Source organism: Pseudopodoces humilis, chromosome 11 (assembly GCF_049639895.1).
Source record: "Pseudopodoces humilis isolate 2021_Gansu_Grassland_sample_001 chromosome 11, ASM4963989v1, whole genome shotgun sequence".
Classification (NCBI taxonomy): Eukaryota; Metazoa; Chordata; class Aves; order Passeriformes; family Paridae; genus Pseudopodoces; species Pseudopodoces humilis.
In genome coordinates this window covers 20,723,150-20,749,965 of record NC_142210.1, presented here as the reverse complement: position 1 = coordinate 20,749,965, position 26,816 = coordinate 20,723,150, and the positions used below count along the sequence as shown (strand labels likewise).

The 26,816-nt window shown below is 43.4% G+C and overlaps 1 protein-coding gene across 1 annotated transcript in view; it reads left to right on the top strand.

Moving 5' to 3' along the window:
• The first annotated feature begins 1,574 nt into the window (after window positions 1-1,574).
• Window positions 1,575-26,816, top strand: part of FNDC3B (fibronectin type III domain containing 3B) — a 183,690-nt gene continuing 158,448 nt past the window's right edge. Inside the window, exon 1 of the mRNA XM_005525084.3 lies at window positions 1,575-1,747. The gene's annotated coding sequence lies outside the window, so the exon portion shown is untranslated. The remainder of the gene's footprint in view (window positions 1,748-26,816) is intronic.

The following is a 26,816-nucleotide window of genomic DNA, read 5'->3' as shown; positions in this document are numbered from 1 at the left end:
CAATAATAAAACAAAACATTTTTCTACTTTTAGATTTTATGCATAACAAAAGTTTTTGCAATTAACGACAAACAATACTTAGTGCTGGCTGACCAAATAGCCCTAAACATAGCCTGTTTGGGCATGATGCATTTATTCAGCTTTGATGCCAAACTGATTTTTCTTTAGTGTATGTTTCAAGCAAGAAACAGAACATCAAGGAGTCCTATGGGAAAAAATGTTTGTGTTGGTATTTTAATGGATGCTGAAGAAAATCCACCTGGGCTGCCTCAGACTCCAGAGGGTTTTCCAGTTTTTGAAAGGAAACCTTGCTCTGGTAGATAAAGTGGATCAATCATTGATAAAAGCTGATGGGAAAAGTAACACTGAGAATACAATGATGGAGAGAAGGCAGAGCACAGGACGTGTGGGCGATGAGCTCCTGCAGAGGAAGGTTGGTTTCCCCAAGGACCAAGACTAAATCAAAAGACCCTTCATAGCACAGCTGAGATCTGTGGTGGGGGTAAGGCCAAGCCCTATTTTAAGCTTTTCCTGTAACCAGATTAAAGCCCCAGTCATGATTCCCCCATGGCTTGGATGCAGTGCTGGGAGGCGAATGACCACCATGGCCCCTCCTTGGGGCTCTCTGCCAGAGCCAGGGATAAACTTCTCTTCTTTAGGGCTGTACAGTTTAATAAGTCAGAGCATTTCTTTAGCCCTGAAAAATATTGCCTAGAGCTTTTCCTCCTTGCTCCCAGCCGATGGGAATGTAGGAATGACCACACTGATGGGAGCGCAGGCCTTGCCTTTGCAGCAACCCACGGCAGATGCCAAGGGAAGGACACAGATGGGGACATGCACTGACCCCAGGCTGGAACATCTTGGGCAAAAGGCTACCTTGTCAGAAATGGCATTTTGGTGACAACTTCCCAACATCCATCACAACCACACACTCCTGCTAGGGCTGGGTGGACAGGCAGAGGCTCGGTGGGTGATGTGTGCTCCAGGGTGATATTTAGCAGCAAGTGAAGGGTCTAGAAAACATTTCTTGTGATGAACAGCTGTGGGAGGGTTTATTTAATCTGGAGAAGAGGAGGATCAGGTGAGACCTCATCCCTCTCTACAAGTCCCTGAAAGGAGATTGTAGCTAGCTGGGGGATGCTCTTTTCTCCAGCACCTGCAGCGAGAGGACTAGAGGAAATCAGCCTTAAGCTGAAATAGGGGAGATTCAGATTAGACACTAGAAACAAATGTTTTACTTTTAGGGTGGTCTGCCACTGAAACGGACGGCGGTGGAGTCACCATGCCCAGAGGTGTTCAAGAGGCGCCCGCACCTGGCGCTGGGCGATGCGGTTTAGGGGTTATAGCGGCGCTGCCGGGTGGGCGGCTGGGCTGGATCATCTCGAACCTCGATGATTCTCTAATCCTATTGTTCTACGGTTCTGAGCAGCGATGAGCGGACCGCGGCGGACACGGCGGAACGGGAACGGGGCGAGGCCGAGGCCGAGGGGCCGGGCGCCGTGCCCGTCCCTCACGGAGCCCCCCCCCCGGCGGCGCGGGGGCGGGGCGGCAGCGGGGCTGGCCGGCTTCCCACGCCCGCCTCGGCCGTCTTTTCGGCGGGAGCCGCTACTCCAGAGTGCGCGGTAGCGTGGGCCGGCCGGGGCCCCATGTGGTGCCGACATCACTGACATGGCGGAATCCCCGCCGAGCCCTCCCGGCACTCGCTCCAGCTAACCGGGACTCGCCGCCCCGCACCGCCCTCCCGCAAGTAAGGGCGCGGGCGGGCTGCGGGGAAGCGGGTGCCGGGCGGGGAGCCCCGCGGCTCCGCTGCGCTCCCAGCGCCGAGCAGCCGCGTCCCCCGCCCCGCGGCGCCTCTCCCGGTCCCGGCTCTTTTGTTCGGCGGCGGGACGCGGCCGCACTCGGTGGAAAGTTTCTCTCCCCGCCCCGCCGGCTCCCCCCGCCGCGGGGGGCGCCCGGCGGGGGGGCGGGGGCGGCCGCGCTCGGGGCTGGCGGCGGGACGGGCGCTCCAGCACCGCCCGGCCGTCCCTGGGGGCGGCCGGCCCGGCCGCTGTCATCGCCACCGCCCTCCCCGCCCGCTGCGGCTCCCGGAGGAGAAGTGCGGGAGCGGTCGGTGCTGGCGGGGGCCGCGGGCACCGCGGGTGTGTGCGGGGCGCCTGCCCCTGGCACCCCCGAGCCGCGCCCCGCTCCGCAGCCCCGCTGCCCGGCCGGGGGTGAGGGCAGGTGGAGGAACCGGGGGCTCCTCCGCCTCCAGAACGTCGGGATCCAGAGGGCATGTTGGGGAAAAAGCTGGAGAAAGGCGCGACCGTCTTCTCTCGGCCCCGTCCTCCCCGCCCGGCTCCTGGCAGAGGCGGCTTGGGGAAGGAAAGCCCTGGAAACTTTTTATTTTTGCTTGCCAGACACCTTTTTAAAATGGCATGCGACCAGCAGACGGAGTGAAAAAAGAACAACTCTTTTTAAAAGCTTAACCTCTCTTAGGTTAAGACCACAGCTGCATCCCCCCCTTTTCCCGGTTCTCAGAAACGTTCTATTTAAATAAGGTTTTGGCGGAGGTAGTGCGGCTTGGAGTTAAATGTAACGAACCATTTATCCCATCTATATTTGTAGAATTGAAGGCGCGGGACAAGCCTGACTCTCTCCATATTAGTAATTTTGTTTTTCATTTGCATTTCTTTGTGTCCTTTGAGTATATAAAAGTACTGGTCTTAAAGGGGTACTTACCCCATCACGGGGGCTGAGGAGGAACAGAGATATGGAGAGATTGGAGCTCATTGTTGGCTTTTTAAAATTTTTTTATTTTTTTATTTATTTGAACTCCGTGCTGGGTCTGTGAGAACAGGATTCACGTATCCCAGTTACCTGTGCCCTAACCACAGCTGCTGTATCCCTTAACCGCTTACCCTGCAGAACACAGGGCTCAGCCGGTACGTTCCTGAAAGGTGCCAAACCAGTCTAACTCGAGTTTAACAATGTGCTAGGTAATGGCATTTCAAACTTCCACAGATTTTTAAGTGTAGAACACTATTTCTCAACCTTTTTTTTTTTGGTTTTTTTTTTGTAGCAGAGCTTGCTTACAACAAAAAGGTTGAGAGTGCCAGGCCTGGCAGTGCCTCAGTGCCTGTACTGGTCTGGGTCTGTGCTTTGTTCTAATGGGGAGCGGCTGCTCTGGACACGGATGACACAATGTGTGCTTGGCTGGAAATCCAGATAAAGGCATCGCTTCCATAAACCTCAGGAATGGGCCAAGGGCTGTCTCCTGAGTGGAAGCATCTTGCTCCTCTTGCCGTTTTCACTGCCGGTGTGGCTCACCTACGGCCCGTGTGTCTTTCTCAGCAGTCGGAGAATTCGCTGCCGGTGCTACCAGTAAGAAAATGATTCTTGGCCCTATTCCCGGGGTCATTTCGGGTCTCGCACAGAAGCGGTCTGTTAGTGCTTTTCTCTTAATCTTCAGCACTTCTGTGGTTCCCTCTCGTTAGTTTCAAAGCAGTTGTGATTTGTGATTGTGTTGGGACCCTGCTGTGGCAGAAACGTCTGCTGCCACAGAAGTATCGTGTATTGTTCTTCCCAGTTCAGTATTTTTTAGCTACTTTATTCTTATAATGTAGCTCAGAGATGACTCTGTGTGGAAGGTGACACATTTTTCTTTTGCTTTTCTTTTTTTTTTTTTTTTAATTTTGTGCATTTGGGATTCATCTGGTTTGCGTTTGGGGTCACTGCTGTTTTTTTCATACTGTTAGCCTTTAGTTGGCCAAAGGATAAGAAATGAAGGTAGTTAGCAGCCAAAATAAGCTGATTTTCTGCTATAGCCAAGAAGCTCAGACCTGTAACTCCATACTGCATTATCTTTAGTCTCAGAAAAGTTTGTAACTTCCAGTCTGAAATGTGTTTATTCTGGCACTTTTATTTCTATGTGTAGTATTTAGGGAACTGAAAGAAGTTTTCTCCATCATACCTCTTACTTAGCAGAGAATTTGGCTTTTTTCTCCTCACTTTATAGTTTCCTTTATGTCCTCTGAGAAGGAGAAGCAGTTAAGGGCAGTCAAACTTCTGCAGTTCATAAATCTGTGCGAGAAAATATATACAGACCATGCAGCGAACTTCTGCATGTGTGTGGCTGTGTCCATGAACTTTCTAATAAGTATAACTGACTTCTCTCAAAAATGTGGGTTGTCAGAACTAACATTTACGGTGTAAATAAATATTTTTAGTGAGAGGATAAATGCCTACTAAATACATAAATACAAATACATAAATAAATGGCCCAGAGCCTGAACACACCTGAATTAAACAAATTACTCTCCACAGTGCTTTTCTCTTCAGTGTAGTCTGCCACTTCCTTCCAAAGAAAAGACATGAGAGAAGATGGAGTGGCCTCTTTGGAGCACCTGGAGTGGCAGTTTGGGATACCAAGGATGTGGCTACTGGGTTTAAAGTCTGGAAATAGTGTCCCAGTGCACTGGAACTGTTTTGAGCAACATGCCGCAAGTTATTGAAATCCCATTTGTTTGCAGTAGCCTTTAGTGTACAGCAAATAAAATAAATAGCCGAAGAAGCCAGCAGAGCCCTGTGTAAATCTCAGCTGTGCAAAATACTGGCGAGGCAAAGAGTTTCTCAAGTGTTGCCCAGAGGATTTGTGCCTCAGTGATTGTTTCTGCACTGCTGAGTGGTGGAGGATCCTTTGGAAACAGCAGTATCAAAACTCACGTTGTTTACGGCCAAGGTTTAGTGTCCCTGTGTGATCTGTCCCTGGAGATGGAAGGTATGTGGAAAGAGGAAAGTTCTTCAAACAAGGCAGTGGAAATAGGAGCCGCTGGATACACAGCGGTAAAAAGCCATCTACAGGCAGGAATGCTGGTGTGTCAGCGAGCAGATAACTCCAAACAGCTTCCAGTGGGGACGTGGTGGTTGGTGTTTTTATCAGTTTATTCTAAGCACCTCTTTGCAAAATTAAAGTTGGAAGCCTGCTCGCTGTTGGATTCCAGACAGCCAGGGAAAAAAAAAAAAGGCACAAACTAATTAAATGTGATTTATTGTGGAATTTGCAACAGTGTTGGAGAGATGACTTGCTTTTCAGAAATGCTGCTGTGGATGTTTAATTTGTGCTCTTCTCTGGATGAAAAATGACGGTGCTGTTGAGCAAGTACACAAGAAGAACGCTGTCTGCGTTAAAGTCGGTTCTTGAGCAGGAATATTCCCTGGAGGTCCCAGGTAGTGCAGCTTCGAGCAAATCTTTGTGGTGCTTTTAATTGGGAAAAGGATGGGTTTTCTGGAGCTTAGAGGTTAAAATGTAGGGCTTCTCCAGTGACACGCTTTCTGCATTTCATCTGAGGAATCCTTTGTTTACAAGTAAATTGTGGTGTTTGTTAGCAGATAACAGACAAAAAGGCAGCAGCATAAGAAACATTCTCTATTAGTTTTTCTAGTGGTGACAGTTTATAATGGTGATATACTGAAAATTGCCATGTGGATACTCTGCTTAGTAAGCTGCATCTATGTATAGTGTCAGTTTCATAATACAAAGCAACAAACAATTCCTCGGTAATTAAGTATATATTTTATATATTTATTTTTTTTTTGAGAACACAAAACTGCAGCTAATACTGATATGTGGCATTTGCTTGTTCTGGCATCTGCTCCTCATTCTAGAAGGTACTCAGTGCAATGACAAGATGGATTCAGGAGAGAAGTTTCTGCTGTTGTGTTTTGGTTTATCTTGTTATTTGTTAGATGTAGAATAACTGAAAGCAAGTACTTGAATTCTCTGGAGATGAAGGTGATAAGCCTGTCTGATTTTTCTGTGTTGAGCTAGTGTATGGCAATTCTGTGGCAGCAATGCAAATACCTTAAAACATGCTTTACATCCTGGTCTCTTAGCATTGCCTTATATATAATTATGTACATTTCTATTATTAGGTCCTTTCAAAGGACTCTAATAATAGAATGTGTGTATACATGTATTTAAGCATCTACTTCATGCTTCCAGGAATGTTTCATATGGAATGCTTTGAAAAGAGAGAAAGAAATTCCTTTCAAGAGGTTAATAAAAACTTCAATAAACAACAATTTTAGCTGACCCTTGCCACCCTCTGAGATGCTTGGGATGCTGTGGACAGATTTCCCTATGCTTTTAATCTAAACTAGCAAAATCAATCTGCTCTGCTTAGTTTGTAGGTTTTCTGGGCCTCTGTGCAGCTGTGTCGATTTTACATGGTTGCTCCCTGTTTTCCACTCACCCACTAATAAATTGCCAGTGTTTATAACCTAAATCCCAGTGTTATCTTTTACCCCAAATATTTCTGCTTAATTCTTTAGTCAAGCCCAAAACTGTGGTGAAGTAAGATGGAGTGATTATTTTGGACCTTGATAGCAGAAACAGCGTGGGAGTAGAGAGTTGTTCTGATTTGTTTCAGGATGACCTTACCATTTTCCTTTAGTGTATGGTTAGTTAACTGAAAGAATTCATTCCACTTTATAACTTGCCTTTGTTGTAGAAGTATGTCCCTGTTCAGTGACAATTCTTGTAACATAAGTGACCTTATGCTTGCAGACACTTGAACTGATCTGGGTATGTTACTCAGTGTTATGCATTGCTCTGCTCCTTATTTATTGATGTGGAATAATGCAGCAGAGAAAAAAAGATGAAGGCATTTGTGGATAATGAGGGCACTGGGTAGGTTTCCTTCTGGTCAGCCTGTATTTTTTGTGGGCTCACGTGATGTCAACTCACAGAAGGGAAAAAATTACCTTTAGTGTTTTGATACTACCAAATGTATGGCAACCAGAAGCATCACTTCATTAGAATGAATTAACAGAGCAGAAGAGACCCAGTGAGAACTGCAGAGCTTGTGGAATATTTTGGGGTCTATAATGCCCAAATAGTGTTGTGTTTTGGTTTTGTTTTTTTTTTTATATAAGTACTGGTAGAAATGGTGAGCTTGAAAAGCAAAGGTGCAGTTTTGGCTTGACTGACTCCATTAAGGGTGTTGCTTTACTGGGGGACTCAGTATTTTGTCTTTCATATGATGTTAAAGTATCAGAAATAATGGCTTAGGTTGAAGTGGAAGAAATCCTCCTTTTGTGACAAGATAAGGCAAATTGTAATACACTATGTACGTGATTCTTCTAGATATATTTGAACTGGATGCAAGTTTGGGACTTAGGTGCATACATCTTGTACATTTTCTGTTCCTGTAGCAGATGGTAATTGGTGGTTGGCTTTGAGGGGTGTGTTTGGTTGGCTTGAACAGTTATAATGTTGGTCTTGTTTCCACCAGTTCTTACTTCACTTTGCTTAGAACATGCTAATGTCCTGTTCTTTTGTGCTACTCTAAGTCTCTGAGAAAATGAATAGTCTTGTTAGGAGATATGTTTTTATTAACTGTATAAAAAATTGAAAAAGGGTTAAAAATAAGCTATAGGTTTTCCCCAAAATGTGTTAGTGTTCCTCTTTGTTCCCCTTTGGTTGCATTGTCTGAAGGATGGCAGCACGTTTTTTGAGGGTTTATTTCCACTGAGTCATCCCCTGAGCAGGGCAGAGGGATGTTCACCTGCTATCACATCTTCTGCTTTGGCAGGTTAACTAGGAAATTTGTTTTCAAAGCCTGCTCTGGGGAGGAGAGGGCAACAGGTCTTTATTTTTGAGTGCTGGAAAGTGTGAGAAGCTGTGGCAGCTCAAAGAAAAGCAAATAAAAGAAAACTACTGTTTATTACTCTGGATTTTTATGGAATTGGATTCTGCTTTAGTGAGGTTTTTGGGTTTTTTTTAATTCCGAGATCTGCTTTTCTCAATGTCCCACTTGCCCATCCTTTCTTTAATACACTTATTTGTTAGCCATCCATGATTTCTGATACTACAATAGGGTTTTTCTTTGAATTCTCTCTGCATGATTTGTGTTCTGTTGGTTGCACAGCTTTTCAAGGTGATCCTCAGCCATGCAGCCTGCTCTCGTGCAGGCTGGGGGCTTGGGGTGCAGCATTTGGTCATAGGAGAAGTGTCCCTCCTGAGCAACCCCTCTGACAATCCATGTGTCTGGGGCACTGAGCACCTGGAGACACAATACTTAATTTGGCACAATGTTTGCTCTTAGCTGGCTTTTCTTGAATGCTTCAGATGTGGGTGAGGGAGGGGCAGTAGGTCTGTGTTTGTGGAACACTGCATTCCCTTCTGTCCTCTTCCCTTTGACTTCATGCTCTTGTTCACGCACTGCTTGTGACGTGTGGCACTTTGCATGACTAAAAGTGCAGGCATGTGGACGTGAGGCTGCTGGGTGGGAGGAACGTGTCCATCCACATGTGCAGTGGGGTGTGCCCAGCACTGCAGCCCAGGTACCCAAAGTGGGTACCAATCACCCAGGAAGGCTGTGGAGTGTGGTCCTCATGTGCTTCAAAGAGTTGAAGTGGCCTGATCTGACAGGACCACAGGTGCTGCTTCTTGGATCATAGGTTGAGGTTGATGGTACAGGTCCCAGCATCCATATAAGGAGGGAAAATCCATCTTCAAAAGCTGCTTCTGAGGAACGGGTCACAAGTTTCCTGGCTTGATCAGCAAGGGTGTTCTTATAAGGAAGGAAATAAGAGATCGGTGCTATAGTGAGGTGGCCTCGTGTTTTGGCTGTCTTGTGTAGGAGGCAGCGTTGGAAGGAGTTAAACTGCACATGGTCTGTGGAGAACTTAGGCTTGGAGAGTAACCCAGAAGCAGGATGAGTTGCAGAAAGTTGGTGGTGTTATGGAAAAGAGAAAGGGATGGTAGAAAATAAATCTCAATTCAGTATAAATCATAGTTAAGTGGTGCTTCACTATGTCTGTGTTGATGTCTGAACATGTACATATGTTGCCTCCTCTTAAATGCGTGACCTTACATGGCTTGGAGGAGCAGAGAAAATGTCACAAATAATCCCCTGTAGAAATTATGGAGTGAAGAAACACTTAAGATTCTGGATCACTTCAAAATGTCTCGATAGCCAAAAGAGTGGCCCCTGCTCTCTGTGCACTCTGACCCTTCAGGCTGTCAGCTCTGAAGAGTTCAACCTCCTTTTGTACTGGTAGGAAATGTGTGTTGGATGTTTTGAGGATAAAGGGTTAATTTTATGGCATTTCAGGGTACAAGTTCATATGTTCATAAATCAGTTTGACAGTCAATTCCTCACTGTTCTCTAATTAGAAGTTTGTTGTTTAGGCTGCTGTAGATACTTTCCTAGTCTCTGGTAATGCTGATAAAACACCTAGAATAAGCAGAATGAAGCCTGGTTTTCTGATACATCTGTGTTTTGCTTGCACTCGGGCAGGTAGGTAGTTCATTCCCACAATGTCTCCTTATGTAGCTTTCTATTTGTATGTTGTCCTTTTGGTTTATTTGTTATAAAACTAAATTACATTTTAGTTTAGCAGGACCTCAAAAATAACAGAAGTCAAACAGAAACCTTAATAGGATCAACCCAAAATGACTTTGTATTTCCCATTGTGGTTAACTTAGATGTTGGTTAGGTAATAATGTCATATTCAGAAGTAAGAAATATCCTATGAATTTCACCAGAGACCCAGATAATGTCTTTTTGGGTGACTGTTGTGGAGTACTGGGCAGCACTTAGCTGTTCCATGCCAGGAAGTGAAAATGCCATAAAAAGGAAGCAGCATAAGGTTCACTGAGAATTTCAGTACTACATCACAGACACCAGTTTTGCTTTATGAAGGTCTAGGGTCTCACTCTTACTTGGTATTATTGAACATGCATGTTACATTATTCTTAGCTGACCATAACCAATGCACAAGAAAACTTATGACTAAAGAGGAATTCTGAGATTTTTCCACAAAGCAAAAGTTCTGCAGTTTGACATAAAAGTGGAGAAAAGTGACCAAAGGGATAGATTTAGCTTAGATACTAGGAAGAAATTTTTTACTATGAGGGTGGTGAGATTGGCAGAGGTTGCCCAGAGGAGCTGTGGCTGCCCCATCCCTGGAAGTGTTCAGGGTTGAACAGGGCTTGGAACAACCTGGGATAGTAGAAAGTGTCCCTGCCTGTGACAGGGGGTTGGAACTACGTGGTCTTTATGGTACCTTTCAACCCAAATCTGGGTCTATGATCTGAGCCTTAATCGTTGTTTCGTGTGTGTCAGCTGGTGGTGAAATTAACTTGTTCCATTCTGCTCGGCACATGTTTATTTTTGCAACTCCATATGCTGCTCTAACAGATCTTTATTATTGCTTGTTAAGTTCAGCGGTGCTTTTAGTGATTGCAGAAAACATAAACATCCTCTGTGACTTTGTCAGACATACAGTGCAAACTTTTTGTTGACTTGAAGGCTGTTCCTCGGGTCAGTAAGCACTGCAAGCAGCAGTCAGGACACTGTATGCCCACAACTGCGAGGATATGAGAAACAGAAAGGAATTGTCTTGTTACCTAATTTAAGTGCCTTCTCTCTGTAAGCTCTCGAGTGTGTGGTGTTTTATCTTTGCCCTTTCCCCTCTCAGTTAACAGAGCTGGACGTGCTTGTCCAGCTGTTCCAGCTGCCTTGTTCAGTGGGCAGGAAATGGTGATGTGGTGGAAATTAGGCAATTCTGCCGAGTGCAACCAAAAGGATCTCTGATCTCTTCCACAGCGGCTGCTTCTGGATAAAACGTAAGAGTCAAGTCATTCAGATACTTCTGTAACCACAATCTGTGTAACGAACAAGGTGGCTACACTTGAATTTTTCTGGGGGTCTGAATAGGTTGCTTCAGTGGATGTGTGAGAGCTGCTATGTTACTGTAAAGGCAATATTTGTGGATCTAAAACTCTGAAGTTAGACATCAACGGTTTCACTTCCTTTTGGCATTTTGTGATCATACAGTCAGACAGGATTATATTATTCTCTAAAATGTTGCTGTGAAAAGTTTTTTTCAGTTTCTCAGACCTTCTAGACTATTCCAGTCCTGCCCTTGCTAGCACATCTGAGTCCTTCCTGGTCTGTCTTAGTAAATCCTTATTTCTCTGTTCCCTTTTTCCTTTGTTACATTTTTCTAGACTACAGTGTAGTGATTTTGGTGTAACTTCAATTGTTGGGTAAATGCAAGGGGAGGAAGGTGAGTGAAATGTGAGAACTGGGATGGAGAAAATACGGATATGTGAAGAAATGGAAAATAGTATTGACTGGCTTAGTTTGCAAGTAGACTAAGTGTATTATTATTATTATTATTGGCCCCGCTGTAATTCAAGGTTCCATGACGTTCTCTCACAATGAAATAGAAGCAAATACACTCTTAGGCGACTGAGTTGACTTGGGCAGTGATAACACCACCTTTGAGCAGATTTGATCCAGCCTGGTTAGCAGCTGTGACGTGGTGGTGCTGCAGCTGCAGAGCTGTGGGCACTGCTGGGTGGGGACGAGGTGCTGCTCTCTGGCTCTGCGTGAGCGACGTGGCAGCGGCAGATCTGTCCTTTCACTTGGGGAGGGAAAAGCGAAGCCTTGGCCTGCTGCCTGGGCTAACCTCACATGGCAAGCAAAGGATTTGCATTTGAGTTAGAAAGTATATGGGGATGGCAGATTGGATCTGTCATCTTCCCTCCTCTTCTGTCCTCGGAAGAGTTACTTTCCATTAATTATGGATGTGTCATTTTTTATTTTTTTTAAATGTCTTGGCTCTGTGGAGCAAGTGAGGTGTAACTGTGGTCTGCTGGTTCCCTGAAGGGTTCTCCCAGGATGGCTGGCTGGGCAGGAGGTTTCTCTCTGCTTGGGCAGGGGTGCAGTGAGGTCCTGCCTTGTTCCTCCCCCTTCTCCTATTGCCTGGCAAGTGCAAGATAATCTGAGGGAGCTGTATGCAAAGTGTAAGGGATTCAAATGAAGCAAACTTTCTCTTAAAAATTTTGCAGATGATTTGACTGGTTCTTCAGTGAGTATTTTATGTTGGCTACATATTATATAAAGTATCACTGATTTAGTATTTTTGCATATCCCTGCTTTTCTTAGAAAATGTTTTGCAATGTTCAACTCGTGCATTTTTGAAAGGATTTGGCAGATGAGAAAGGGAAGCAACAACTCTTCTCTCATCATACGCAAAATACACAGCTGGAAGGAAGAAACAGATAAATACAATTTTTATCTATTCTAGTATATTAGACAAAGGTTTTCTTTGTTTTTCTGCCAACATCAGCTCTTCCTGACCTTTGTGATCAATATTAGCACTGGAGTTTCTTCAAGCAGATATGGAGATTTCGTTGTGCAACTGCTCAACCAGAGTGTGAACGTGGTCTGATGGTGGTTATGCAGCCATGAAGAAAGGTACCTACCCAAGGGGGGAATCTTATTTTGCTTTTAATAGAGATGGGAAGGGAGATAAACACTATTTTGCAAGTTCTTCTGGGATTTGTTTTGGAAAGTGTATGCATTCTGATCACCTATGTTAGTGAAAGATGGGTAAATTTGAAGTGGTAAAGTTACAGGTGAGGGTTACAAGCATGACTGGAAGTATGGAAAGCCTTTCTCGTAAGATGAGATGGAGAAATATTTAACAGGAAAGAGGTTCCAATGAACTTTACTATCTCTAAATCTATCAGAGAGGTAAACACTGAAGGCATACAGGACTGTTTTAAGCCAAAAGCCAGTGCTGGCAGATGAACGTGTGGATGCAAGATGTCAGTAAATAAAAACTTCTTTAGAATTTATCAAGCAGCTTAGTCCAAAACCCAGCCCAGCTATCTAAACAGGAGCCAACTTATGCATGCAGAAAGACCCAAGTACTTTTAATGTACAGGGCTTAATGCAAGACTATTAAAGAATATGTGGCTGTGATATTCCATATATGAATAAGGAGTGTACAAGTGGGAGAACAGAGAACCTGGAATATACTCTGACAAAAGTACCATGAGCATTCATTGCAAAATTTATAAATCTAATCCTTATTTTTTTAATTTACTGAACGGTATGGCTGCAATCCTGATGGAATTTCACTTTCATGTTCTGTTGCTTTTATTGGTAGAAGGTCCTGATGTAGCATAGTTCCAGGAAAGGAGATGGGCAGCTTTCAAAGAGCTTTGAACGTCAGGTCAAACAATAAAGGTACTTTCCAAAAGCGGTGGATCACTTATCAAAGTGAAGAGGTTTGTATTCAAAACTTTACCAATGATAATCTCTAGGAAAGAGTATGTTAATTCTTCAGATAATCACAGGCTTCAAAGCAAAATCAGAATGCAAGATAAATTTTTGTTTACACTTTGTCTTAGGGGGGAAAAAAATGTAACAAGGTCAGGCTTATACAAATGTGAATTTAAATATTTAAAAATCAAAGTGCCTGAATTTGTTTGCTGGTAGAAGATGGAAGCTATACTGAAATACAAGTAAAGGTTTTTTTAAAAAGTTAAATTGGTGAACAAATGTGCAGTGCCAAAGTATAAATACTTTCATTGATAAGGAAAGGAAAATTTAAATTTGGTCATCTGCAACTTCAGAAGTGGCTGTAAAACCAGCAAATTGCTAGTTCTGCTTGCACCAGGACTCTGGAAAAGGAAAAAATCAGCATGTAGAGAAGGTATTATCCAGCTAATTGCTTGGTAGCTACACTGAAATAGCTTTAATACTGACGTGTGGTGTTCCCCTTTCCCAGCAGAAATGCTTTTGTGTCGGGCAGAAATTAATGTTTCTTTGGAGAGAGGAGGATGCAGTGAGTCCTGCAGACTTTCATCTGAGCCTTTTCTTCTGCAACGGGAGTCACAGAAACTTGTTGACAAAGCTGTTTACTGTGATACAATTGAAGTTTTTGTTTGGGGTGGTGTCTTTTTTTGTCCTAAAGAGTCAGGTTTTACTTAAATATATTATCAACACTCATTTAAACTTGCGATGTGCTTTTTCTAGAGCTGCTTGGGGGGTAAAAGTAGTTTTAATTGTATTTATGCTAATGCCCAAGAACTGGGAGCTTGTTTCTATCCATCAGCGCTGGAAATTGAAACAAAAGCCAAGCAAACTTGCAGATGGTTGCAGATCCTGGATCCCAGCCACTGCCCAATGCCTCTGTCGTTTGCTGCTTACAAAACAGTGTGCTGGGCGTGTGAGTGTGGACTTTGCCTTGCCTGTGCCGGGCTGTGAGCCTGGACTTCGCCTTTGTCAGCAGCAGAAGGAGGAAGGTGAACCCCGCGGGGTCCCCAGCCTTTGGCCAGGGCTTCTTGCCAGCGACGTAAGGATTGGCTTGGGAGTTCTCCAGGGTTATAAAACACCCAGCTGTTGAACTTTTAAAAGTTGTGTGACTGGGCAGCTGGGAACTCGGATGGGCTGGAGGATGAGCTGTATTTGACGGAGGAACAATGGTTTCACAAGCGCACACACGTACTCCCCTCACCCCCCTTCTGGGGCCATGGGTGTGCACTATCTGAAATCCTGGTGCTAATTAAAAATCACAATAAGCCAGTGCACTTAAAACTGGGTTTTCTTGGTTTGGTTTTTTGTTGTTTTTTTTTTTTTTTAAATTTAAAACTGCTCTGACTGGGGAGTTAATGGAACAACTGGGAACAGCATCTCACGTTGTGGCCACTTGCTCGGTCGTGGCTGAGTTGGTGCAGAGTATGTTGGAGTTGATTTTTATCGTTCCGATGGGACTTCAGCCTACTGTGGCAGGGGAAAAGTTAACACAGGCAAAAAGAACTAACTCAGCTTCCACTGAAAGGGCTGGTGGGAGGCCCAGAGCTGACTGGAAGAACCTGGCTGGGAATGGGGCAGAGGGAGCATCCCTGGGCAGGTTGGCAGAGCCAGGAGCACAGCAGAAGTGATCAGTGGGGCTTTATTTAATGCTGGCTGGGTAGTGTGGTTTAGTTTGTCTCACCCACAAACTGCTAAGCATTTCCTGATTTGGGAAGGTCAGTATGATTAAAAACTTGCAGTGTAAAGCTGTAGTTTTTAATGTGGACAGTCAAACAGATCCTGTGAAGTGATAATTAGTGTTACTGGCCAGGGCAGGCTGTCAGTTTTAGTAGGAAATCATTAAATAAACACTGGTGAATAACCAGTATGCTAGTTCTTCTTCCCTTGGAAGAGACCAGAGCACTAACAGGGGTGATGTGTTTCATTATTACCGTTTTGCAGCTGAGAAAACAAGACACAGAGGCAAAAATACTGGAGATACTTTGGGGCTTGTTTCAGTCGAGGCTGGACTAGAAATCTTATTAGTGGTCTGCACATGTCTGGGGGTTTCCCTCCCCAACACAGCTCTTGACAAGTGCCTGTGTGCAGTTCCTACCTCTGAAAGCCTCTCCTGGAGGAGGTTTCCTTGGCAAGAGGGCAGTAACTACTTGCCTTCTGCTCAGCATATTATATTGTATCTATAGGAAGCCTTTGTGCAAGGCTGACTTGCTGTGGGTAGGAGGACAAGAACTGTTCCCTTACAAATGCCAACTAGGTCTTTGCAAACTAATAAAATTGTCAGTAGGCAGTATAGCATATACCTGATTTAGTAAGGTTATAGTTCTTTTTTAGAAAGGATAAAGTTATCCTGGCTTACCTGTAATTTATATTTCTGGTGAGCACATGAAGTCATGTTTCCATAAGAGGAGGAAATACTGCTCACTTCCCCTGGTTGATTCCATCTACTTCAGTAGCTAATCTTTGGATTTTCATTTCTAATGTTGTGCTCAACTCTGAGTTTCCTGGCTCCTGCTTCTGCTCACTGGTTCTTACTGTTCTTTAATATCCAGTCCTTGTTTGCCCTGGGACCATATAAAAATTCCAGCCCTTTGAGAGGGCTGCTGTGACTTGTGTTGGGCAGTGGGGCACGTCTGCACTCTGTGGCTGATTCACACCCGGTGTTATCAGCTCCCAGATTAATCTGTGGTCAGTTTGCTGGCCAGCTCTTAATACATTGGAGAGATTTCATTTTGATTGTGCAGTGTGACCTCTTTTATCAGTGTTGCGTGGTACCAGGTGAGACGCTGGCTAAGGAACACACATGTGCTAACACAGCTATCTCCAGCCAAAGGTGTAATCGTGGCCAAAACCGCACTTGGATTTGTTTGACAGGACCTGTTTTATATAGAACCACAGTGCTGATTATGTTCCTATCTTTGCATTTCTTATCAATGGAATCCTTCATTGACTTTTGATTGTTTTATCTGAAAGTTGTGTCTTACTAATGGGGTGTAATTGCACTGGGCAGCCTGCTTCCCTCTCGGCTGCTGGTGCTGGGTTAACGCAGTCTCTCTCTGCTCCATCCCTCTGCATCAGTGTGTCATGTTGTTGGCAGTTGGTCAGGCACTTCTTTAAAAGCTTGAATCAAAACTTAATTGAAAGATTTTGGGGCTGACTTGCCCACTAGGGTAAGTCAACAAGTGCATTTTGTGGCTCTTCCAAATACCAAAGGGAAGAACTTGTTACATTATTTTACTCTGCATTATTCGCCGTATTTTCACTTCTGTTTTCAGTGGGGTTATGCCACTATTGTAGTTCAGTCCTCCTTAGTTTGTTCTAGAATGCAGCTCATTTTCTGTTTTCTTGCAAGTCCTGATTATTTTTCTTTGTCTGACTTGTGTTGACTTTAGCCTTGGTTTCACTTACCAAATTTCTGTACTACTTTCACTACCTATTCTTAGCTTCCCTCTTGTACCCCTTTTTATGCTGCATTACATTTTTATTCTTACCATAGTATCAGGATAGGATTTTAGTTTAAGTTTCCCCCCTTTGTCCAACAAGGGAATCATAATTTTTCAAGTTGTTTTTTCTGGAAAAAAGAAACCGCTTACAATTGTAGATAATTTTTTTCAAGTCTGTTTTCCCTTTCAGTTCTCATCAGTTTTGGGAAATTAGCATTTGTTGTTCTAAACCTAAACTGTGTGTACTGACTCCAATTAATCTCTCTCTAATAGTATTTGATTGCTGTGGTGATTCAAAAGTTCTCATGGGATGATTCTGACTGGCTTTGTGAAGATGAAACTTGCAGCTGTTGTGTATTGAGTGCACAAGTCACAAGGATGATAAAACATTGAGGTCTTTTACACATCTTATGTAGGTTAAGTATGTATGGTGCAGGAAGTTTTCTTTGCTCTTGAGCTATGTTTGAATTCCGTTTGTGGTGTAAATCAAATAATTCTCTAAGTACGTTGTTGTCACTGGGGGAAGGAAATGGTTTCACAAGTATTTGCCTGCCGTACAGAACTTGGAGGAGTACTTCAAGTAATTAAACATAATGATATTAAAAAAGAAGCTGCTGAGATCCAGTTCCATGCACATATCTATAGATAAAATACTACTGATGCACATCAGAGTGAGTTTGTGCTCTGATGACACAGCCCTGAGTTGGTGCTGCTACTGAAAGGTCAGTCCTGCCTCCCACTCCCTTTATTCTTGTTTTGGCTCAGTGAGTCAAGCTCCCTGGGCTGCTCTGGAAGCCAACCTTGAATATCTGTCTCCCCTTGCTGCTGGCTGAGGGCCATCCTGGCACAGGCAGCGAGGGTCAAGTGAGGCTCCTGCTGTACCTGAGTGGGGCACAGTGTGTCCTGGGACACCTCCTGTGCCTGCTGCCCCAGTGCTCCCCAGCAGTCAGGGACGTTCTGATGGGGTGGACTGCAGAGGGCAACCATCCTTGTTAAATGGACAAAAAGTGTATTGTGCTTTGCCTCTGGTCTTTTAGCTCTTGTGCTGTTTGAAATCAAAATCAGTGGTTGTTCTCCCTGAGCACCACCTCCCATGCTGAAGGAGAAGGGTTAACAGAAGGTAAGTGCAGAAGTGCTACAGATGCAGTCTCATTGTCTCTTCAGTGCTTTGCTGTGAGTGTGGGGTAGCTTGTTCTGAGGACTCCTTAGCAGGTGATGTGCCAGTTAAAAGAACCAGCTCAACTACCTGGTTTTCATTTAAATTACATGTTCTCCTTCAGTGTTCATTTTAGCTACCTGTCCCAATAACTAATTTTCCTTCCTTTGAAGCTGTCTCTGCTTTTGTTTCTCATGTTTGAAGAGATGGGCTTGCACATTCCCTGTATGAAAGGGCATCAAGAAAGATCTTCTCTCAACAGCTTGAGACAGAGATCTGTCTGTCTTCATATTTACTCACTGCAAAGCAGGTTGTACTGGCTAGCAGGCACCCAGCCTGGCTGTAACAGTGTGTGTAGCAGGAGCACATGGACTGTGTCTGGAAAAAGGCTCTGCCGTGGGCAGGGGTCCATCTTGGCCTATCCCATGGACAGGGCATCCCTGGCAGCCCCCATGACCTGTGTCTCCTGCTTTGTTTGAATTCTGCCTTAACTCTGTGTGGTAAGGGTATCTCCTAATTACTTACTGCTAAAACTTGGTGTTTAATAGCTACTTAGAGGCAGAACTTGGATGGGAAGGAAGAGTTTATAGATAAAAGTTGGTCATTTCTAGTTAATTAAAGTCTGTCTTTTCTCAAGGATAATTAGTGCAGTATTGGCAAGAGAGAAACAAAAGTTCAGACAGAACACAGCTGAGCTGTAATCTGCTTATGTTAGAGCCTGAAATAGCAAAGGGTGTGTTTGACTTGAAGTGCTTGTCCACAGATCTTTTACTCCTGTCCTTATGGGGGAAGGGATACCAAGCTTTGAAGTGCAGGCACAACTCTAACGCTGGAATACCAAGGTATGAATGGATAACAGAGAGGTAACAGGTACCTTAGAGGCAGAGGTGTGTGTTGGATTCCCGGTGGTGGAAAGAACTACTAGATTATTAACATCTACTTTAATATGCTGGTTGGAAATCTTAGCTACTGGGACACATCCAAAAAAAAAAAAAAGGCTGAGATACGGAGCAACAATTAATGAGATCTGTTTGGTTTTTCCACCCAAGAATGTAGCCCCCAGGTCCTGTTTCCCTCTGTGTGTGTACGTGGAGGTCTGCTCTTACAGCAGTGGGCTCAGTTGAGTTCAGCTGGGGTCCACAGGGTCACCTGCACCAGGGCTGCTGTCCCCTCGCTGGTGTTCCTCACTCACATCCTGGGACACACGGCTTTGGCAGTGGGCTTTGTCTGCCCAAGGCTGGCTGAAGGATTTCAGTGAAGGCATGAGAGAGAGCTGGGATGCCAGACTGCAGATGGGAAGGTCTGTGTAATGCAGAAGGAATTCCAAGCATCTTTTTGGTTAATTCTGTTTTTTAGAGTACTGTTAATGTGGCTTGATGGGAACTTGCATGTTGAGTGAAGCTTAAGGCTTCTTGAGTATTTCTAAAAATGGTTTTCTTAAGTCTTCCTTAAAATCTCTTTAAATTGAAAATTACTGTACTTAAGACAACTCAAAAAAGCCCAGTCTTTTTACCTTCATTATTTTCATGAAACTATTGATAATATCTTGGCAAATACTCTGACATTTAATCCATTTTACTCCTAATGAGAAAGAGCCCAGAGTCCATCTGATTGAATTAAATTCATGCATTCCTACTCAAGGACTGAATTTTATTGAATTTAGTATGCTGTACTGAAAATGCCTTAATTTTTATAACAATTGCTTTGATATTATAAGGAAAGACTTATTTCCATTTTCAAGGGCTACAGCATTTCTCTGCAGAATGTGCTGGTGTTATTTCTAGGACACCTGGAAGGATTTGGGATGCTAGGTGTTGTTACTGAAGTAGTGATGGTGACATATAATTAAAAAGAAAACAACTAAAGCCAGCTTATCAGAAAAAAAGCTTCAGAAATGTTCATTGTATTTGGCACTTATTGTCTATGAAACTGAATTTGGAAAAATGTCTCAGGGGACTTTATATCCTCTGAAATGCTCCATTACCTTTTTTGTTTCACTCACCTTCCTATGGATGCTTGTTTTCTGTAGTGGTTTTTCAGGCTGGAACAAAAATGGGAATTTGACAAGCATGTAGGTGGCCTTCTCTCTGATGCATATCAGCAGAGCTTCATTGTTTTCAAGACATTTATCCCTAAAACACTTCAGTTTTTAAGCTGTTAAAATTGTCAGTGATCTGATCAGCTTCAATAGCTTGTGTTTAGATTGTACATCCACAATTGAGAATGTCAGTGTTGGAGTGTTTTTGAGTGGCAAAGAAATGCAGTAATGGAGATGAAGGTTTTTGAAAGAAATTATCCCCTGATGAATTATTACCAGTCCAGTTTCTCAAGAGACTTAATGACTTTGCAGATTGAGATGCTGCTGTGAGAATAAATGCTGAGTATACAGGAGAGTATACAATTTCTACAGATATTGGAGAAAACCTCAAAAAAACCTCCTTTTTTGGATATAATGTCTTCAAATTAATTGTTTTGCATAAAATTGTCTTAAAGGAGGCTTTGAATCTTGTGAATTCAGTTCAGGTTTGTCATTTAACCTCAATGGACTAAAAATATTCAGTGAAACTCACTGGAAAGACTTTAACCATTTTTGTGTTAAAGACTTCAACTTTTTCTCTTCAGTTTTATTCAGCAGTGGTGTTTAGTTGGATTGCTTAGAGTAAATTAGCAAGTGGTATGGTTTTTCTTTATAGGTCTGTAGTGTGTTGTGCAGCTGAACTGAAGATATATAATTAGACACTTCATTTTGCTTCCATTCCACATCTTTTAGCTAATTAGTTCTTGGGTTGCTTTATTTTGCATTACGTTGTTTTCATTTGATTAAGTACACTTCTCTAAGGGTACAGAATTAAGAACATACTAATTGCACAACAGTTTTGGCATGTGTAGGTTGCCTCAGTGTCACCTAAGGACAAAGATTTCTCTGCTTACATTGTTGGCTCTATTCTTTTTATGCCCTGTGGGCAGATGTGTCAGAGCAGACACTGTGCTCTCCAAAATCTCTTCCTTGCTCCTGCAGTCTAGTCAGAGCTTGTTGGCAATGTCTAATGCAGCTTCTCGCCCTTGGAAATTTCTTGATTTCAGCTTTTAAATGTTCAGACCCACTAGTTTGGTGAAGTTTGGTGGGTGTGGAGGGTTGGTGATGGGATAAAAAGGTGATCTCAGAGCAGAGACCCAAAGGTATTGGCAATCCAACATTCTGAGTTTTGCCTGGAGAAACCATCAAGCTTCACCTGGGAACTGCCATGAGGTGGATGGGCAGTTGTGATGCTCTCTGCTGGCTGGGAGGAAATTTGGATTGTGGGCATTGCTGGGACTATAAAATATTTGAGCACAATATTTCTAGAAGCAGGTTTCCCCCAGGCACTGAGTGTTCCAGAATAAACATGACTTTATTATAAAGAGCTTGCTCTGTGCTTGCGAGCAGATCAAGACGTCCTTTTTTTGCATTTTACTTTGAACATCAGTTATTGATGTGAGGCACCGAATAGACTCTAACTTGTGCCAGCTAAAAAGGGAAGCCAATAGAAATGAGTAACACTACAATTAAACTTTTGTTGCTGCAGTGCTGACTGAAGCCTGAGTGTGTCCAAGCATGTGGTGTTCAGACAAGATACATACTTCTCTCTGTGGAACTGCTTTTCAAAGGGAGTACTTGCTCTTACGAAAACTGTGGCTGTAGTTGAGTAAATGTCTTTAGGTGTGTTCTGCCATGAGTTGAGGTGCAGGTGGTATCTGTTGTGAAAGTCATGATTTCTCTCTTCTATCCAATGTAGCTATTTAAAACTTTAACTGCACATTTATATTTGGTCTCAGTTAATCAAACCCCTTTGAATATACTTACACCTGTCAAGGTTGGTGTCCAGTTAGTGGGCAGTGCTGCTGGTTGTTGTTGTAGTCTTTGGGTGTGAAGTTGAGCATTGCCCTAAAGACAGAGTTAGGAGAGTCAGTACCTTCACGTCCCTGAGCTGACACAAGGGCCAGTGCACAGGGACCTTCCCTTGGAATGGGTCTTCCTGTACCCATGAACTTGTCAGATGTTGCAAGTGTAATGAATTGGAATGAGAATATCCTTTGGCTAAGGCTGTATTAGAACACTCCAAGAAACGCTGTAATTTTTGGTATACTAAAAATGGCAGCTGGTTTTATTTTGAGATCTTCTACAGGAGCATTAGTCCCTTGTTGTCTCCAGTAAAACCACAGTGATTTGGTGTTCTTGTAAAGAAAATGTATTTAAATAGAGACCAGTGAAGATGTAAAGCATAAGCATTTTTTATTACTGAGGCTAGATTTGGGTGCCTATTGAAAGAATAAGTGGCACTTAAAAACCTTTAGAGAAATGTATTTTAAAAAGGTCCAAATGTCATGGTTGTGGTTTTGTTCTGTCAGTATTAGTGCTTTTATTTCTTGAAATGCTTTCTTTTTTTCCCCGTGGAACAGATGCCCTCATTCCAGAGGTGGCAGCCTTGGCTCTACCTCAACTGCTCCTTTGCATTTAGCTTTGGATGTTGCCTGTTCTCATAGGAAGAGACAGAAAGCTACTGAAGTGTCAGAGTGCCTTGAAGGGATTGAATCTTGATTTTAATGGGCGTGATTAAGATTTGCCTGCCTTTACTTAAGAAGTGTAACCTGCTGACTCCTGCGAAAAAGTTAGACGTGAATCTTCAACTTTGATATTGTTTCATGGTGCTTGAAGCTGGCCATGCAGCAAAGAGTTACACAGCAGGTGGGTGGTGGTGTGACTACCCCTGGTATGTATGTTGTGTAATTTAGATGCCCTCATTAAAAGTTTGAGATTTCTGTACAGTTGCTGTTACCCACAGAAGTCTAATTAACAGTGTGTTTGTAGGGCCCCTAGCTGGTCTCATGGGAACCCCAGTTTGGGGGTGGGATGAGCCCAGGGGCTGCTTGAGAAGCTGTCAAACTTTCTTTGACAACAACCTGTCCATTACCATAACTTCTGGCCCATTCCAGGGGTGAGCTGGCTCTGTAACAGGACAGCCGGTGGAGCTCCCCAGCATGAGCTGGATCCGTGCTGCTCGTCCCCGCTCCCCTCATGCCGGTGCTGCCGGCAGCTGCCTGCCACAACTGGGATCTGGCTCTGGAAGTGGGACAGGATGTTTGCTTTTGTGGAGTGCAGTTGTTGAGGAAATTAAACCAAGTGATCTCTGAAAGGGCAAGCCACGTACATCAGATTAGGCCATTAAGATGAGGGTTGTGGGCATACTTTAAAGCACCTTATCAGGAGACTTTGGGGAGGATGTGCTCCTGATAGCCAGCGGTGCTTAGAAAGCTGTGTTGCGTCACGTCTCTTTGGACCGTGGAGGTGGCTGGGGTCGAGTACACAGAGAAGGGAAATCTTGAAGAAATCTGAAGGAGCTGGTTTATCCAAAGCTGTGAGGCTGGAATCCTGGGGGGATATGCAGTGGGAGGCCCTTTCCTGGCCGCCCCGAGGCGTTGCACACGCTCTCGCATGCCGGCAGCTGGCCTGTGCAGTGACAGATCAGGAGGAATGCGCAGCATTTTAAGTGTCATAAAGCTGGATATCCTTTGCTCAGGATATTTCCTGTCCTCAAGAATTTGTTTTTCAACACTATTAGTGGCAGAAAATCCACAAAATAGAACTTGGGGAAGGAAACTTGTACATTGCAGAAGATGAGCTCCTTAATTTTCCCATCTTAAGTGAAGAGATAAGCTTTGGAGAACAAAAAAATACACGCCCTTTAAGTACTGGCAAACCACCAGCATGCCCAGTTGCACATCAAATATTCAGTGATTTTTAGTTATTGCTGTCAACAATGTACAGCAATTAACCACAAGTTTAGTATAAAAATGAGACTTTTGAACATTGTTGATTAAAATGGTATTTCATTCCGAAGAGGGCTTAGTCTTGGGACAGGGATAGCCAGAGCAAAGCTCTCCTGACTGACTTGCATCAGGCTCTGTTGCATGTTTTGCCTTTGCATTAATGAATTAAAGCCTAAATCATAAAGCAGGATGTAATTGGTGATTTGTGATCTTGGTTAATCCCATAGTGAAAGTAAAGCGTGCTTAGCACTGCTGCCACGGCTCCCCCATTGACAGTGGGGCCGCCGGAGCAGCAGAGAAGTGCTTGTAGCTTCCTGCTAGGAAAATACCTTTGTGAGGCTGTTTGTATATGCTTCCTTCTGTAAACTCCAGATAGAATTCACTCGATCCCATGAATGTGGCTGCATGTTCTGGAGTAGCTGTTGTGAACAAAGACCTTTGGCGATTAAATACAATGAGAATTTATTGTTTACCATCTATTTTCCTGTTTGTGTGTGTGTTTCTAGCAACAAGTATTTTCATAAAGGATTCATTTTCCTGTAAGATTCTCAAACTTAGCAACATGTATTTGGCAATTCAGTAAAATTTGTGGGAGGAAGGCAGTGTAATGAAGATGTGAGGCATTAGTGAACTACCCCGTTCCTATCTTCCCCATGTAGGTGTGTGGCATTCTTAAGGTTTATAGCTGGAATTTGTTTTTGGAAACATGAGGATTATGGTGTGTCTGAATTTAACTAATTTTCCCTGCACCCCCAGCACCCAAGAGAAGGTTTAGTGAAAGAACACTGAATTTACCATGCTGAGATTGCACTTTCTGAGGCTGGAGTAACGTGTTATAACAGAAATCCAAGTTGATGAGAACATTTTACTTGTGATGCAAAAAAGATCTGGAATCTTTGGTATGTGCCAGTGGCAGGAGCTGTGCTCCCCGGAACGCTGTAAGGCTCTGGCATGCAGGCGTGCTGGGAGTCAGGGCTCAAGGACATACTGTCAGCCCTCACAGGATTTGGTAGCAGGTTAAATCCAGGAAAAAAGAGAGGGAGAACTTGAGATTTTGCTCTTGGCCATTTTAGTAGTTCTTTGAACTTGCTTATTTCTGAACACGGCTTAAAGCATTCCAAGGGTCTTAGGATAGATGAAGGTATTTATACCCGTTATGTAGATGAACGTGTATGTATGTGTTTATATGTACATACCTCATGACTTGTGATAGCAAACCTCTGATTTGATATGGGAAGAGCAGGACCCTGATTGAAGCCCAAAGGAGATAAAATTGCCAAGGGAAGCTGCAAAAGTATTTACCAGATTGATTGTATTGAAGGAGAGTGGCCTGACACTGTTGTACTGAACAGAACCCATCTTGTTTTGGTTTTGGGGCCACTGGCATGTCTTGAGATGCTGCAGTTTGGAACCAGCAGTGAGTTTTATGCACTTGTTCTGCATGGTCATATCTTCTTGCCACTGATTAGGTTTCTTGAATTCATATTTTAAAAAATCTTTGACTTCTACATTGTGTTTGACTATGTGCTATACTGATTTTAACGTAAGTGCCTAAAATAAAGACTTTATCCTTTGTCTGGCATAGCTATTTATATTTGGGATGGGGAGCTCTCTTGCTGTAGTTCTACATTACCAGTTTGCCAGTGACTGAGTAACTTGATGACAAATGTAGATCCCTGTTACAGTATCAGTTACAGGTCTGACAGCTGGTATATAATGTTTTACTGCATTACATTTCTTTTCCTCTACTGATTCTTCCTAGAGGGAATGGTGACTTCTGAGAGTGAATTTCCAGTCTTTTAGCTGGTCTAAAAATCCCACTGGCTCATCAGCTAAGTATCTGTGATGTTGGATACCTCCATTTTTTAAAATCAGCCTTCTGTTAATCTTCAGGAATTCTTAATCCTTTTAAAACCTCAACGATGCTTCAGTATTAATGCTGTAAGCAGAATGCAGTCAGGGATTCACAACTGCTTTTTCTTTGTTTATTATTAGCCCGAGTACTGTGTCTACAGGTAGGAGGCTCAACCCACTACTGTTTGTCATAAGAAGTAAATTACTAGTAACAGAGTAATTACATAGTTTGATCAATTAAAGAAGTGTTCAAAAAGCCTTAAAGACTAATGTACCTTGACATGTTCTTAATAATAAACGTTATAATCTGCTCAATTTAGATGAATATGGATAGCTCATCTGTTAGTTCAGACCAAGTACTCTGAGATTTCTGTACCACTGATGTATATCCATGAGAAGGGGGGAAAATCAGAGCATCTCTTCAGCTTCAGATTTAAAAGTTGTGTCAAGTTGAGGTTCTGATGGAAATGATAATAAATCTTGTTCTGCACTTCATTGAACAGAGAAGATGCTGAAGGTAAAGCAGCTGGTAGTTACACTGAATTTCACAGTACTAACTTGTGAGTATTTCAAACTGTGGTGGACAATGCTGATGACTTTCTGCAGAGCTGTAGCACTGACTCAGATGTGTTGTGCTCTAACGGGCTCTGTGAGCTGTGAGGTACCTCTGGCACTCGTGGGATGGTCAGGGGCAATCTGTGATTTAGATTATTCATAACAGGGCTTGATGTAGCAGTACCTGGGAACACAGAGCAAGGTTAGAGAAAAAAAAAATCTTATGGTTAAAGTTTCATCTGGGGTGATGGAAGAAAAATAGTCCAAATTCATTAAAGATGAGGGAATTTCCTTAGTGAGCACTGGGAGGAGGATGAGGTGCTGAACAGGTGTTTTGTATTGTGGGGTTTCTCTGCAGCATGCACCACTGCTCATGTTCTCATCAGCAGGTTAACCCTCCCCTGAACACCCAGGCTGTTTTTCTGTACCAACCTGGAGTTATGATTAGGGACTAGAGAGACAAATGGGAGGAGGAATATGTTCACATGAGAGAGAGGAGGAGTGCATTTTCTTTCTACATGGGCCTATTACTTCTGGGAATCTTTATAAAAATTGTTGCACGGACATGTCATCTTCCTCCCCTGCCCCAAAAGTAATATGCCATGGTGGAGGTAGAGAGTATGAGTTTTACTTATTTTTTAAACCAGATATTAACATTTCAAATGATGACAAGAGTTCCTCACTTCAGAAACTGGGGAACAAAAGCAATCTGCATGAATCTCTGAGACCTGTGAAGCCTTTAGCTGGGAGAACGACTGGTGTTAATGGGTAGGTGTTTGTCACTGATTAACTGTGTACTGTATTGTTAAGGTAGATATCTGTATGGGCTCTGTGTTGCCAAAATGTGACTGAACTGGGTCAGAATGTAAATATTAAAGACTTGAGATTGTGCCGTACTTTCGG